Below are 15,148 nucleotides of genomic sequence, written 5' to 3' on the forward strand. Positions count from 1 at the left end.
GAAATGTACGTGCACTACACGTGGTCAAATATCTATATTATTTAAAAAAAGGTTTTAATTATCATAATATATTAAAAATTTTGGATATTTCCATGTAAAATATATTGTTGGTTTTAACATTTTGCCTTCCACAGAAAAAAGTCTTAAAATATTAATGACTTAAGAGAAATTTAATGATTTGAAAAATATTAATAATGTAAGGGACCAATATAAAAAACAATTATTATTAATTATAAAAATAAATTCTTGAATTCATCAAAGTAAAATGATAGGTTTTATCTAGTCATATAGGATTTCGTTTAACTATAAAGAAATTATTTTCACTTGTTGTTTATCCAACGACCAAGTAATATAGATATTCAAAAACTTTTTTCTAGAATTTTCTTCGTCGGAATGTACAAATTCAATCAACAAAGAAAACATAAATTATATGATCAATTTCAAAATCTGATATGTAGTCTTTTTACATCTTCCCAACTAATTAATTGATTTGTCAAAACGATTACTCTCTAGTTTCAGAAAATTATAAAATATAATATGAGAATGATTTATACATATTATTCACTATGGATTGTATTTTATCAAATAATTCAAATTTATCCAATGTCAAACAACATTCAAAATTTTAGGTTGAGAGTCCATTATTCGCAATAATACTCATACCCAAGCTACGTGCTTCATAAACTTATAAGAATGTGAGAACTATAAAAATGAACAATTTAATTTATTGTGTCAAATAGTTTATTACAAATCATGAAAGACAATGTGAATCAGAAGGATTACATACCCTTCACAAACAAAGATTAAATTTCTCTTAGAGATTCTTGTACCAAATAAAGATTTCCAGAGTAGATGTATAGGATAAATTTTAAGATATATAACCCAAATCAGTTCATAGAGTGATATACTTGCTATGAAATTTATTTTTATAAGATTAAAGTCACATGTGCCTTAAGTTGCGTTTTAAGTTAATTTTAGAATAATCCCTCTTAGCTATAGGGGGCAATGTCAAAAAAAAAACCCTCAATTTTTTTTTATACGAGGGAAACCTAGTAAGGCAGAAGGATTCTCGAGCAAATACCTGAGTTCGAGCCCCCCACCCTGACCAATAAATCATGGGTGAACTGGGTCCCCTACCCCATCCAGCCACCAAGTTAGTATGACACTAAAGGGACATGATTGACAAACCTCGAACCAGGGTCTTTGGTCACGAAAATTGCTGACTTGAAACTAAATAAATTTTCGTCAAATTTGGGGTATTGTAGATAATCTTTCTCAACTGATAATCTTTCTCAACTTCAATTCTTTGATTTAATCCTATAAACTTTTCTCACTTAACTACTCAGAACTAATATCATTGAGTCTAATTTATTATATGACAATTATTTAATTTGGAAAGACCAAAACATCCCTCAACCATAAAAGAATTAGCTTAGTTTTTGCTAGATTAAATAAAAAGATCGATAAAAATTTCCCTCTTTGTAAATTTACCCATCCATGTGAATAATGCAATTAGTGCTTTTAAGGGGGTTTTCCATGAAAACCTTAAAGTGAAAGATGATTTTTCAAGTTATGACCTTATCTGATAATCATCAAAAGTATACGAGGTTTTCTGAACTTTGGCCTTACCCGGTTATGGCCCACATGTCAGTCTAAAACAGTTTACTAATCACTTTCACTTCGGTGCCTGTCCCTATCACGAAGAAAACGCCTCGAAGTTAGATTTTGATGGCACAAGACGACTAAATTACTGAATGGGTTCAGCAATTTACAGAGGAAAGCTGAGAGCGACGCATGGCGTTGAGATCGAGGCTAGAGCCACCGCGATTCGAGCTCCGGCGACCGCCGCTTCCTCCTTCGTCGGTAAAATGTGCAATCCCCTCTCTCTGTGATGCTACAAACCCTAACCCTAACTTGTACGGCGAGGTAGCAAAACGCTGCAGCCGCTCGTTAGAATTAGGGAATCGGCAAAAAAAGGGTGAAATTGCAGAGAGCGCCCTCTCCAAGTCTCAATTCTTTTGAGATTCATGGTTCTAATGATCCTACTAACTGAGATGTCGAGGTAGCAAAATGCTGCAGCCATTTTTCAGTTTGGGAGCTCATAGTCAATTAAGCCCTTAAACTTTACATTGCTTCTCTAGAAAGCCTTTGAACTATTGTTTTTGTTTTTTGTTAAAACGGCATTAGTCCCTCAAATCAAACCCTAACGTCAACTTGTACTTTGTTAGGAGTTGAGAATGTGGAAGGAAAGGTTAAATTGCAGAAACCCCTCTTCTACTTTTATGCTTTGTTTGGGAGTTTACTAAGGGCTTGTTTGGATTGAGGGGAATAAGGGTGAAGGGAAGTTAGGGAACCATTCACCTTGTTTGGGAACATCTTGTTTGGGAACATTTAGGAGGTGAAGTTATTCACCCTAGTTCCCCTTGGTTCACCCCCTAATTGTATAAAATTTGTTACCCCAAATTAGGGTGTAACCAAGGGGAAGGGAACTCCCTTCCCTTCCATTCTCTCACCTAGTTTCCCTTAACTTCCCTTAACCCCATTGAAATCCAAACACACCATAAGGGAAGGGATGGAAAGTTAAATAATGGAAATGAAAGGTAGGGAATGTAGGTGAAAAAAGATAAAATGTTGTTTGGGAGTTTAGTAGGGGGAACGTAAGTAAATCTGTTTTAACTTGTTTGGGAGTTCTAATAAAAAAGAGAGAAGTGAAGTGAATATGTATAAAGTTACATAAATATTCTTACATATTGGATGAGAGTATATCTTAGCCATTAATTTTAATGTCATAAGAGTATAATTGTCTTATCAGATTGTAAAATTCTACATTCGTTTTCATTCCATCCTCTACCACCCAAATTGGAGGGGAGGAAAATGGAAGGAAATTTAACCTTCCATTCTCCTCTAACCCCTAAAAAAAACTCCCAAATAAGGTGATATTGAAATTTCACTTCAACTTCCATCCATTAACCTCCATCCAAATAAGGTATTAAAGATCTTCATGTGGAAGTTGAGCAAATAATTATGGCTATAAGGTCAATTTGGTCCCTGTCTTGATGCTTCATACTCATGTTGGCCTCAAATCGGCCCTGCACTATTTTTAACTTTGATACCCTAAAATGGAGCTTATTTTTAGAAGTTATGAAGCTTGAGTTTAGGGTTAATTAAAAGTAAATAACTCTTATTTTTGGCATAAATTAAGCAACATTAAAGTTGGGGGATGATTTAACCCGAGACTCATGGTTGTGATAAGCCATGATACCTGACTGAGATGGCGAGGTAGCGAAATGCAACCATTCATTGGTTCTGTTATGGCATTTTTAAATATAATCCTAGAGTTTTCCCCTGATATATTTTGTGGTTTTTTGGGTATTAGTCCATTTTGATATTAGTCCGACAGGCTAGAGGCCGCTGTTGCCTCCTCGGTTGGTAAATCATGCTCCCCCCTCGTCATGCTACAAACCTAATCCTAACTCATACAGTGAGGCAGCAAAATGCTGCAGCTGCTAGTTAGATATTGGGAATTGATGAAGGAAAAGGTTAGGCTAAATGTCATGAAACCCCTTAACTTTTGATGACTATTAGATAACCCCCATAACTTTCAGATATCCGAAACCCCCCTTAAGTTTAGGGGTTATCAGAAAACCCCCATTAACTTTGAATGATTATCAAATAACCCCCATAACTTTCAAAACATCAGAAAAACTTCTTTTAACTTTGGACGATTATCAGATAACCTTTGTCACCCTCTCCCTCTTGTTAATGCTATAAACTCTAACCCTAACTTGCACAGGGAGGCAGCAAAACACTGCAGCTGGTTGTTAAAAATTGGGAATCAACAAAGGAAAGGTCAAATTGCAGGAACCACCTCTCTAACCCTTGAGATCTCCACTCTGGAGTTGATATGATTATCACTGTTTTTTCACCATTTTGATTTTTGGTTCCTTAAGAGTGTTTGGGGGGCTTATTTTTAGAAGTTTTTAAGCTTTTCGTGGCCTTGCGCTTGCTTTTTGAGAAAAAAAGACCTCAGGGTATCAATGTCAGAAATGTTAGAAATTCTGTGAACTTGAGTATTTAAGTGCAAATAACTCTTTTTTGAATAATTTAGGCAACATCAAAGTTGGATGATGACGTATCTCGAGATTCGTGGCTGTAATAAGCAATAACACCTAACTGAGATGGCAAGGTAGAAAAGTGCTGCAGCCATTCCTTGGTTCTGTTAGGGGGTTTTATCCTGATATGTTTTCGGTTTTTTTATATTAGTCTGTCAAATCTTTGATATTTTGAAATTAGTCCCTCAAATTGTTAATCTGTGTGGGCCTTGCCAACCACCGCTGCCTCCTGCGTCGGTAATTCACTCCCTACACTCTCTGTAACATGTAACATAACTACACACAAACGCGACGAGTTTGGTCACACAACACACACACACACAACACATATTATATATATAATATATATATATATATATATATATATATTATATATATATATATATAATATATATATATATATATATATATATATATAATATATATATATAATATATATATATATATATATATATATATATATATATATATATATATATATATATATTATATATATATATACCTCTCCCTTATTGGGATGCTATAAACTCCAATAGCCTATAACTTCTACGGGCAGGCCGACAAACGTTGCAGCCGCTCGTTAGAAATTGGGAGAGTCGATGAAGAAAAAACTTTAATTTCACAAACCTCTCAAAAAGGTGAACCGTTCCTTCCCCTTCATCCCATCCCTTTTCTGGACAGGGTGTCAAGAACTTAAAATCTTCATGCGGAAGTTAAGCTGATAGTTATCAAATAGTTTTTTATTTTTTCGTATAAATATAAGTGATACCAAAGTTGGGCGATGATGAAACTCGAGATTAGTGGTACCGTGGTTGTAATAAACCAATTTCACCTAACTGAGATGGCAAGGTAGCTACATTCTGCAGCCATTCATTAGTTCTTTTATGGGTTTCTGTTTTAAACCCACAGTTTTACCCCAATTTATTTTTTGGGTTTTTTTGATATTAGTCCCTTACAATTTTATTATTTTGGTATTAGTCCCTCAAATCTTGAATATCATGTGGGCTCCAGCAGTGCTACTGTTTCCTTGGGTGGTAAATCATGCACTCCTCTCTCTCTCTCTCACACACACATCGTAATGCAATAAACCCAAATCCTAACTCGTATGGCAAGGTAGCAAAATGTTGCAGCCACTTGTTAGAAATTGGGAACTTGGCAAATGAAAGGTTAAGTAGGTATCAATTAATTTGCTTTTTTTTGCATAACTTTAAGCGACATTAAAGTGAGTCAATGGCAGAACTCAAGATTCATAGTTCTGATGAACCGTGGCGCTATTGAGTTGGCGAGGTGGCAAATTGCTGCAGCCTTTCATTAGTGTTGTTATGACCTTTTGTTTATAAAACCCAAAGTTTTGCCTGATTTATTTTTAAACCCACCTGCTTCCAGATCATTCTTAAATCCAAAATATTCTTATAATGAGGCTAGTTTCAGGTAACCTCCTCATCTGTAATGATGATGATATAAATCTAGAGTCTGAGCCCACATTTTGGGGACGTTTGGCAAACTATGGTCACTGGCTACTTGATCTCTGGTGCCCAGCTATGGTCNCACATGCACACTTTGCAATACAATTACTGCAAATGGTAACTTGTACGTCTAGGTAGCAAAACACTGCAGCCACTTGTTAGAAATTAGACGTCTACTGAGGAAAGGTTGAATTATAGAAAACCCCCACAAGTCTTAAGATCTTCACGTGGAAGTTGATCGAAAAACTATTAAATAGTTTGATATTTTGTGCATAAATTTAATCAACATTAAGGGTTGTTCGGTTTTCTGCAAAAATAAATTCTAGCAAACGGTGTGGCAACAAATGTTGCAGCAACATTTGTTGAGGAAATCAACTTCAAATCCATTGTTTAGATATTTGCAGTTTGTATTTAATTGTCGACATGTAAATTCCAATGCAAATTTGGTGTTTGATTGAAAAACAATTGGTAGAGAAGCTACGGGATTCTATTGCATGGTGGAACACGGGTGTAGATGGTCTTTTTATTTGGAATAGGCAATGTTATTTAGATTAGGTGGGATTATTTTTTATATTTTTATCTTTTTGGAGACTGCATTGTTTTGTCTGACTAGTTGGTTGCAACATTTGCTTCAGTTTTGTACAATTTTAATTTTAAGTGCATCTACCTTTCCCCATTACGATGTTGTGAGTCAAACAATTGGAATATAAAATTTTCTGTAGTATTTACTTTATGTAGCTGTATTCCCTTACAACCATGCAGCCTCTAAAGTAGGGCAATGATGTAACTCGAGATTCCTGGTTCGAATAAATTGTGACCCTAACTGAGATGGCGAGGTAGCAAAAAGCTGCAGCCATTTGTTAGTTCTCTTCTGAACAGTAATTGATAAGAAGTACGATGGGGCTAGACCCTCTGTAGTCTGTACTGTCGCCCAATTGTGGATAGACCTCCTATAGTTCTATTATTGCAGACAGACCTCCTATGTGAAAATTAGTTTTATAAACCAAGAGTTTAGCAGCGTTGTTTCTAATAATGATAATTATAATGATAAGGGTAAATTTCAGATGAACCCTTCATCTGTAATGATGATGATGATGATATAAATCTCGAGACTGAGCCCACATTTTATGGAGCATAGGTGATTAGATTCAATGCTATAACACCTCAAACTCAAACTAAGCATCTGAAATTGAGTAGTTTCTTTGTAAACACTGTCCTATAACATATCCTCTTTTGGTAGCCCCTTTCTTGATAATTGTTCTATGGGTGTAACATGGCTGTGCTGATTTAGTTTTGAAGGCGAGTACCTGACAAATTCATTGATGATGGGTGTTATTGATCTCTTGCCTCCCTGATTGTGGAGCCAGACTCGTCAAGAATTTTTCTGTGGTTTGTCAGGATCTTGCATCAAAAGTATGCTCTTTCCATGTATACTGTCCATTATCACTTTTGGGATCTCTAAGAAGTAGTTTACCTCAATGTCTTTTCAATTTGATTCTAAAAGAAAAACATAATTTTGTTGTTTCTGCTTCTCTTTTAACGTCTTGAACCAACCAAATAGCTAACCCGTCATGCATTTGTGCTTCATGTCATAACCAAGTGTCAGTTCTGCGGCTATCTCTGATTTCAGTTGCTGATCTCAGTTTTTAATTTTGAAAGGAAAAGATGCAACACACATATTTATTTTTTAATCTGCTTGAGCTTTGCTGTAGACACTGAATATTTGCATATTTAACGAACTTACACCTTTTGACAAGGTTCGTGCTTTGGGACGGGCGGGGGGGGCGGGGAGTGGAAACTCCCCAAATTTTAGGCGAGTTTCTCTTATTTTCAAAGTCAGGAGGTTTTGTGAAATTTATTTCCCTTTTATATTTGACAAGCAACGATAACAGAATTCAGGGCAAGGGGAATCAATGATGTCTGCCCACTTCCTTGTTCCAGTAATATGCATGCTCCCCCTCCCCCACCCCACCCCCACCCACAACCCTCCCTCCCCTCATCCCCCCATCCCTTTCTCTAAGTTGCATGGCAAGGTAGCAACACCGCTTGTTATGCATTTGGGAATCGACGAAGGGAAACGAAATGTTAAATTGCAGAAAACCTCTTTGCTAAATCTGAAAATCTTCATGTGGAAGTTGATCTAATAATTCTTAAATAGTTTTTTTTACCTTCCACTTAAATTTAAGCTACATTAAAGGTGGGTGATGATGTGATTCAAGATTCATGGTTCTAGTAGATCATGATACTTAGATAGCAACGTGGCAAAAATGCTGCAGCCATTCGTTAGTTCTGTTCTGAATAATAAGGGTTAATTGCCCTTTACTACCGTAAAGGTTCATCTATTTTAATCTTGGTGCTCTGAAATTTATATTTGCCGAATTATACTCCAAAGTTTCACCATTTTTAACTTTAATAATAAGGGTTTCAGATAACCCCCCTCATCTATAATGATGATGATGATGATGATGATGATGATGCAAATCTAGAGTCTGAGTGAACATTTATGCAATGTTAGCTAAATACATTTCAGTCTGAAATTAAGCATCTGAAATTAGTTAACTTGTGGATCATGTTTCTATGCGTGTAAACTGTCATTGCTGATTTAAGGGGTTTTCTAACGCGAGACAATGACCACAGGCTAGCAGGCCACCATGTGTGTGAGGCACAGTCCCCAGACCGAAGCCACCCACCCAGCATGCACAATCCTCAAGCCAACACATCACCACAAATGGACCATACACATGCCACCTAATAAAGTTTAGCAAGTGTGGACCCAAGATGAGCTCCTGAGGTCCAAACTATCTCTGGATGAACATCTTAAGGTCTACATGACTTAATAGCTTCTGACTGGGTCTGGCACTGAGCCATTCGACCACCGCGTGCGTGGTGGCTCGCGCACCATGTGTGAGGGCCCTCACACATCGCAGCAGAGGGCTCACACCAGTGTGTGAGGGGCCTGTGCATTGCATGCAGGGGCTGTGCAATAGAGGTTGTGCACGTCGCCCTAGGGGCCTTGGCCACAAGCCATGGGGGCTGACCAGCGAGGGGAGGTGACAACACAGCGGCTGGGGCTCAACCACGGGCCATGGGGCTTGAATGGACTGACATATGTCGACCGACAGGGCTTGACCATGGGCCACGAGGCCTGACCGACCTGACGTAAATCGACCGACCAGGCTCGTTCGAATGGGAATCCATGAAGGAAAGGTTAACTGCAGAAAACTCCTCTCTGATTCTTGAGATCTTTAGTGTGGAAGTTAATCAAATAATTATCAATAGTTTGCTTTTGTATATAAACTTAATCAACATGAAAGCTGGGCAATGATGTAACTCGAGATCATGGTTCTAGTAGACCACGATGCTACTGAAATGGCGAGGCGGCAAAAGTGCTGCAGCTATTCAACTGTTCTGAACAATCGTTGGTAAGAGTAATGATAGGGTTTCTTGCCTACAGACCCAAAGTTTTACTCCCATTTATTTTTAAACACACTTACTTCTAAAAACATTCCTAAATCCAAAACACCCTTATTTATAAATAATAAGGGTAAATTTAAGAAATCCCTATTCTACAATGATGTTGTCAATGATGATGATGATATAACTCTCGAGTCTGAGCCCACATTATCTATCTAACATGAGCTCTTTAGATTTTAATTTTGATAGCTAACGCAAAAGATATTGCTCAAACTAAGCATCTGAAAGCGAGTTGTTAACTTGTAGACCCTGTTTCTATGTGTTTAATCTGGCAATTAATGGTTTATTTTTGAAGCAGACCACCTGAGATGATGATGATGATACCAAGGCCGGGACACATGTTTACTTGGAGAAAGTGTGAAAGCCTTTTTTTATAATCATTCGAAGCCACTTCATTTTTATCATTTCCGCTAGCTAGTACCACCTCCACCTCCACATCCACCTGCATTATGACTTTGACTTCAGATGTTAAATTTTGAGTGAAGTTTATGGTCTTTTAATGCAACTCGAGTTTCATGGTTCTCAGAAACCGTGACACTAACTGAGATGGCAAAGTAGCAAAAATGCTGCAGCCGCTCATTTGGTCTGTTCTGAACAATAATGATGATGATAATAACAAGGGTGAAGTGCAGGTATCACCTGTCGTCTACAATGATGATGATGTTGTTTGTTAGGCCCACAGTTTATTCCAACATTATCTGATATCAATCTGATAGCATCTCAAATTCGAACTTGTATATCCTGTTCCTATGGGTGTTATCTTGCGGTGGATGATTTAGTTTTGAAGGAGAGCACCTGAGATAATGGATTGACGATGATGATGAGGATGATGCCAAGGCTGCGAGTTTTAAGGTGTGAAGCCTTAAAGTTTCGGGATCGTGTTCTGTCATTGACATACACTTATCTGAAGACGCATCCTTCTCTCTTATTTCCACAATTGAAATGTTAGCTTTACTTGAACCTATTTTAGGGGAAATTTTAAGGAATGTTGATACCTTGAGTGATTTGCCAATACATGGGTTTTTCATTTAGGAGATGGAAGCATCAGGTCTACATGATCCATGATTGTCTCAAAATGCTCAGTTAATCAGTATGAATATGGCTTATGCATGCTTGTGTTAGACTTAAACGACCGCCTCATGTATGCGTATATGTATTCCGCAACTCATATACCTTCTATGCGCACGCGCACACACACAGTCACAATAAAGAGTCAAGACATACACAATATGGTTCATGCATGGTTGTGTTAGACTTCATCTATTGCCAGGGTATATTAGCTTCAATCCAAAGGTACGCCCACAGGTTACACAGAAGCTGGATTGACCGCAATCAGTTATAATACGTGTCTGGGTTAGACTATCTATTATCAAAGGTATTCTGCGGCTCATATGCCTTTGTCACACAAAGACGCACACAGTTGTTAATGTACACACAAATACATACACGTGCACACATGCCCACACAAATCACTCATGTATATACATGGCCAACGCGCACACCTGTGTTGTAGACACACCCGAACTCATATGTACCATGCATACACCCAGACACCCACTTAAACGCACACCCACATCTACCCAACCACCTGCATATAAGAAAACCGAAAATTTTCTCTACATTCAAGGAAAGTTTCTTGAAGAAACTTAAACAAACATGTAAATCATCTCATGAACGTACGCAAGAAGCCATGTGGCTGCCCGCACATGCCTGCCATCTGCACACACACACGAAGACATGCACACATGAAAATTGGAAATGTGTTTATTTATGGCAAAATTTTATTTTTCTAAAGGAGCTCAATGAACAAGTAAATCATCTTTGAGGATGATATACAACATTCATTGATCAACTTGTTCTCAAGGGCACATGGATGACTAATTCTTTGAATTTCAGAGCTCATTTGCGAGCATTCATCAAAAGTTTCGAACTTGTTCTATTCACAGGAAAGTATTCAATTTACAACAACTTGATGGATCGTCAAATGATGCACAAGTCCTATGATTAGTGATCCACAATCCCTTGGCGTCATGTACGGCATGATGTATGTTGCAAATTACTTCGAAGAATGAGTTACATATTCGTAGCGCAAGAAATTTCTTTGTTGTCAACTCACATCATTTCTCTCTCCCTTCCTCCTCCTCTCTCTACACGCGCAGACACATGCATGCATCCAGCCACCCACCCACCCATGCAGTCACTCATAGAGCACATGTTCTGATATTGGGTATGAGCTGGAAATCTTAAGAGATAGAAGATATACAAAACAGTAAGTCAGGGGAATAGATATAATTTAGATCTTTTTTTCACACGTGTATTGCTACTATTACCAGACATGCATATACAATCATGTTTATGAGAATTAGATATCATATAAATCATGCATGACACATACATCCTACTCTTTCTCAAATTTTTTTCCCGAGGTTGAATTTATATATGATTAGTTAATACTCTTTCCTCACCTGCTCTTATTAGTTTTAACACAATTATTTTTCCCTCTCTCAGATCCCCGGAAGTAATGGCATACCTGTTCATAACATTCTTAATACTCAAACTGTAAACTTACCCCTGAATCTTGTTTTTCTTTAAGAAATTTGAGTTCTTTAGCCTGCATAATGGCTGCAAGCTACTCTAGGAATTGGTTACTTGGTTTAGTAGTATTTGAGACGTTCCTGAGTGGAGTTTATTTATTTATTTTATTTATTGTTTTTTTGTTGCTATTACCTTCTGCCTGTTCAACATTATATAAGAGAGAACAGTATGTCAGAAGCTTTAGTCATTTCATTTTTCCTCCTGTAGCTAGTAAAATGGGAGATTTAATGTTGCAGTTAGCTGAAAATCCGGAATGGGAGATGAAAGATAATTAGATGTTACATTGTAAATATATATGTTTTATTTTAAAATGTTGTCATGTGTATGTGATATGTCTGTCAATTTTCCAGTTTCAGCTCCTTCATTGTCTGTCTTTTATGACATGTTTTACACTAGATCTGTACTTGGCTACATTGGAAGAAACCTTATGGAAGTTCTGCCGAAAGTATTTGTTGCTTTAAATTGGTTCAGTTTATGTGTACACTTGAATGCCCATGTACTGATGTCAGAAATCTCATTCTTAGCAATTTCTAGGATAGAAGCTCTATGTGCAACAGTGTTAATTTTCACTTGAGATTGGTATTCCCAAGGAGAAATTAAATACAGAAAGGTCTTGAACAAACAGAAATAGCTTGTAAATGAATTTTTACTCACTTTATGTGTGGCTTGTTGTAATTCTAATTTGTTCTTGAGTCGGTGACAAATGAATGGCCATAACAAATACAATAGCTGATGATTCACCATTTTTATTTTATCTTGAGATTCCTGATGCTATAATCAACATCCTTTGTTCTCCCTCCCTCCCTCCCTTCGTGCTACTATTAACCAAAAACCCTAACTTGTATGGTGAGGTAGCAAAGCACTGCAGCGTTTGTTAATTATTAGGAACCGACAAAGGGAAGGTTAAATTGTGGAAAACCCCATTTCTAAGTCTTAAATTTTGTGTGTGGAAATTGATCGAATAATTATCAAATTGTTTGATTCTATTTTAGCATAAACATACCTGTTCATCAATGTAAGGCAGGGCAATGATGTAACTCGAGATTCATGGTTATTATAAACTATGACACTGAGATGGCAAGGTAGCAAAATGCTGCAGCCATTTTTTAGTTCTGTTCTGAGTAATAATGATAACAATAACAATAATAATAATAATAATAAGGGTAAATTTCATGTAACCCCCCTTATCTGTTATGATGATGATAATCATGATGATGGTGGCGGTGGTGGTGATGATGGTGGCGGTGATGATGATGATGATGATGATATAAACCTCGAGTCTGAGCCCACATTTTATCCATTATGAGCTGATTTCAATCTAATAACACCTCAACCTCAAAAAAATGCAAATGTAATTCAGTAGTTAGTTTGTAAACACTAGTTGTAGTACAGTTAACATTTTACTTTCTTTGACACCTTTTCTTATCCACTGTGTTTATTTTTACTATGAGTAACCTGGCATGATTTAGTTTTGAAGGAGAGCACCTGAGAAATTCAATGATGATGATATGCAGGTTCCATGATCAGAGATTATGAGGTGTCACAAGAGTATATAGTCATTCGCACAATCTAAATACCAGCTCCACCTCCACCCTCTTGTGTCTTTTACTTTAAAGGTTAGACAATGGGTAAAGTTTATGTTCTTTTGATCTAAGTTTGTTTCATATATATTCTTTACATTTAGTATCAGATCCCGGCTTGCATTTAGGTATAATGAATGCACATTTTTATTATGATAATCCTATTGCGGCTTCAAATGTGTTTTTTTCATCCACATGTACATAGATAGTCCATGTGTAATTGTCAAAATGTTCCCCAGTAGTTGCTTCTTTATATATCGTAATTGTAGATATTCATGGTTAGGCCTATTCTCTCATATCATGCAATTCAAAGTAGTTTACATAGTGCCCATTCCACATCACGAACTAAAGATTACAATAATCAGTAAAATACTAATCTGATGATGGGAGAGAATAAGATGATCATTTAGTATTTTTGGCCTTGTATGATTGTATCCATAAAAGAATGTTCTTTGTTGATCTATTGCCACCTTTTTTTATAATTTTTTTTATGGTTTTTTAGTTTATAAGAAGTCGGCACCAAATTCATCAAGGATTTTATTGTGGTTTTGTTCAGGATCGTGCTTCAAAAGTATGCCCGTTCTATATATTTTTTATCAGTTTCTTTATGAAAAATACTCTTTAGGAAACTCTTAGAAGTAGTTTGCCTCAATGTTTTGCCAAATTGATTCTAAAATAAAAATATGTCTTTGTTCGTCCTGTTCTCTTTTAATATGTTAAGCCAACTAAATATTCTCACCTTGCATGCATTTGTCCTTCATGTATAGTCAAATCTGAATTCTGTGTCTGTCTCTTATTTAGTTCGTCATCTTTGATTTTAATTTTGAAAAACATAAGATGCAACACAGGTACTATTTATTTGCTTGAGCTTTGCTCTAAGCACTGACTATCTGAAATCTTTATAAAGTTCATGGGGGTTTCATGAAATTCCCCCAGATTAAGCGGAGTTTTTCCTTTAACGTTGAAATTTGTTGCCCTGTTATGGTGGCAAGGCAATAATATCGGAACTTGGGGCAACATGACTCCAGCATTCCCCCACATGCAACAGTCGGGCGTTATAAATGGGGATTGTGAATGAAAGGTTAAATTGTACAAACCTCCCTCAATTAATTTTAAGATCTCTGTGTGGAAATTGGGTCAAATAGTTCGTTTATGTTTTTTTTTTCATAAATTTAAGCAACATCAAATTAGGGCGATGATGTAACTCGAGATAAACGTCTAATAACCCGAGGCTAATTGTGATGGCGAGGTAGCAAAGAAGCTGCAGCCACTCATTAGTTCTGTTTTGAACAAAATAGTCACAATGATGTGTTTGTTGTTGATGATGGTAATACTAATCTGGAGTCTGAGCCCACTTTTTAAATAATTAATGTTATCTGATTATATTTCAACTTTCAAGTTGATAACACATCAAACTTAACTTAGAAATGCAATTGAGTAGTTACTTCAGAAACACTTTTTGTAGTACAATTAGCATGTCACTTCTTATGACTGTCATGTTTTTTTAGCCTCTCAGATTTTATTTTTACTGTTGGTGTAGAATGTAGATAATCTGGCAATGGTTTAGTTTTGGAGAGGACATGAGAACTTCATTGAAGATATACAGTATGTTCATTCACGCGTATACTCAATTATACAATACATGTTTTAGTTTAGAACGCTTTTCATACACTTCTTAGACCTATATCCTACACATCTATTTCTTAAATATTGATCTTATGTAAATGAAAAAACAATATTGGTCTTATGTAAATATTAATTTTAATACATATAAATATACATAACATACATATGTATAGCTGTGTCCCCGTAGTCTACCTATTACAAATTTCCCTTGTCTTGTACGCGTACCTGCACTAGTACCCGAACCCGCAGGCAACTTAGTACCGGCCCCACCTCTACCTACATTAGGACGAGTTCA

General features: G+C 36.5%; 1 long non-coding RNA gene across 12 annotated transcripts in view; it reads left to right on the plus strand.

Annotated features, from left to right (window-relative positions):
• LOC109822691 overlaps positions 1,717 to 15,148 on the plus strand; it is a 27,256-nt gene continuing 13,824 nt past the window's right edge. For 6 of the 12 annotated variants that reach the window (XR_002242226.1, XR_002242228.1, XR_002242224.1 and 3 more), the window contains exons 1-3: positions 8,633 to 11,096; positions 11,212 to 11,321; positions 13,162 to 13,263. This is a non-coding gene — a long non-coding RNA (uncharacterized LOC109822691). Of the gene's footprint in view, positions 1,864 to 5,664; positions 6,992 to 8,632; positions 11,097 to 11,211; positions 11,322 to 13,161; positions 13,264 to 14,767; positions 14,833 to 15,148 lie in introns of those variants that run through there. The other 6 variants (XR_002242223.1, XR_002242230.1, XR_002242231.1 and 3 more) reach the window with 5 other exon arrangements.

Source organism: Asparagus officinalis, chromosome 8 (assembly GCF_001876935.1).
Source record: "Asparagus officinalis chromosome 8, Aspof.V1, whole genome shotgun sequence".
Classification (NCBI taxonomy): domain Eukaryota; kingdom Viridiplantae; phylum Streptophyta; class Magnoliopsida; order Asparagales; family Asparagaceae; genus Asparagus; species Asparagus officinalis.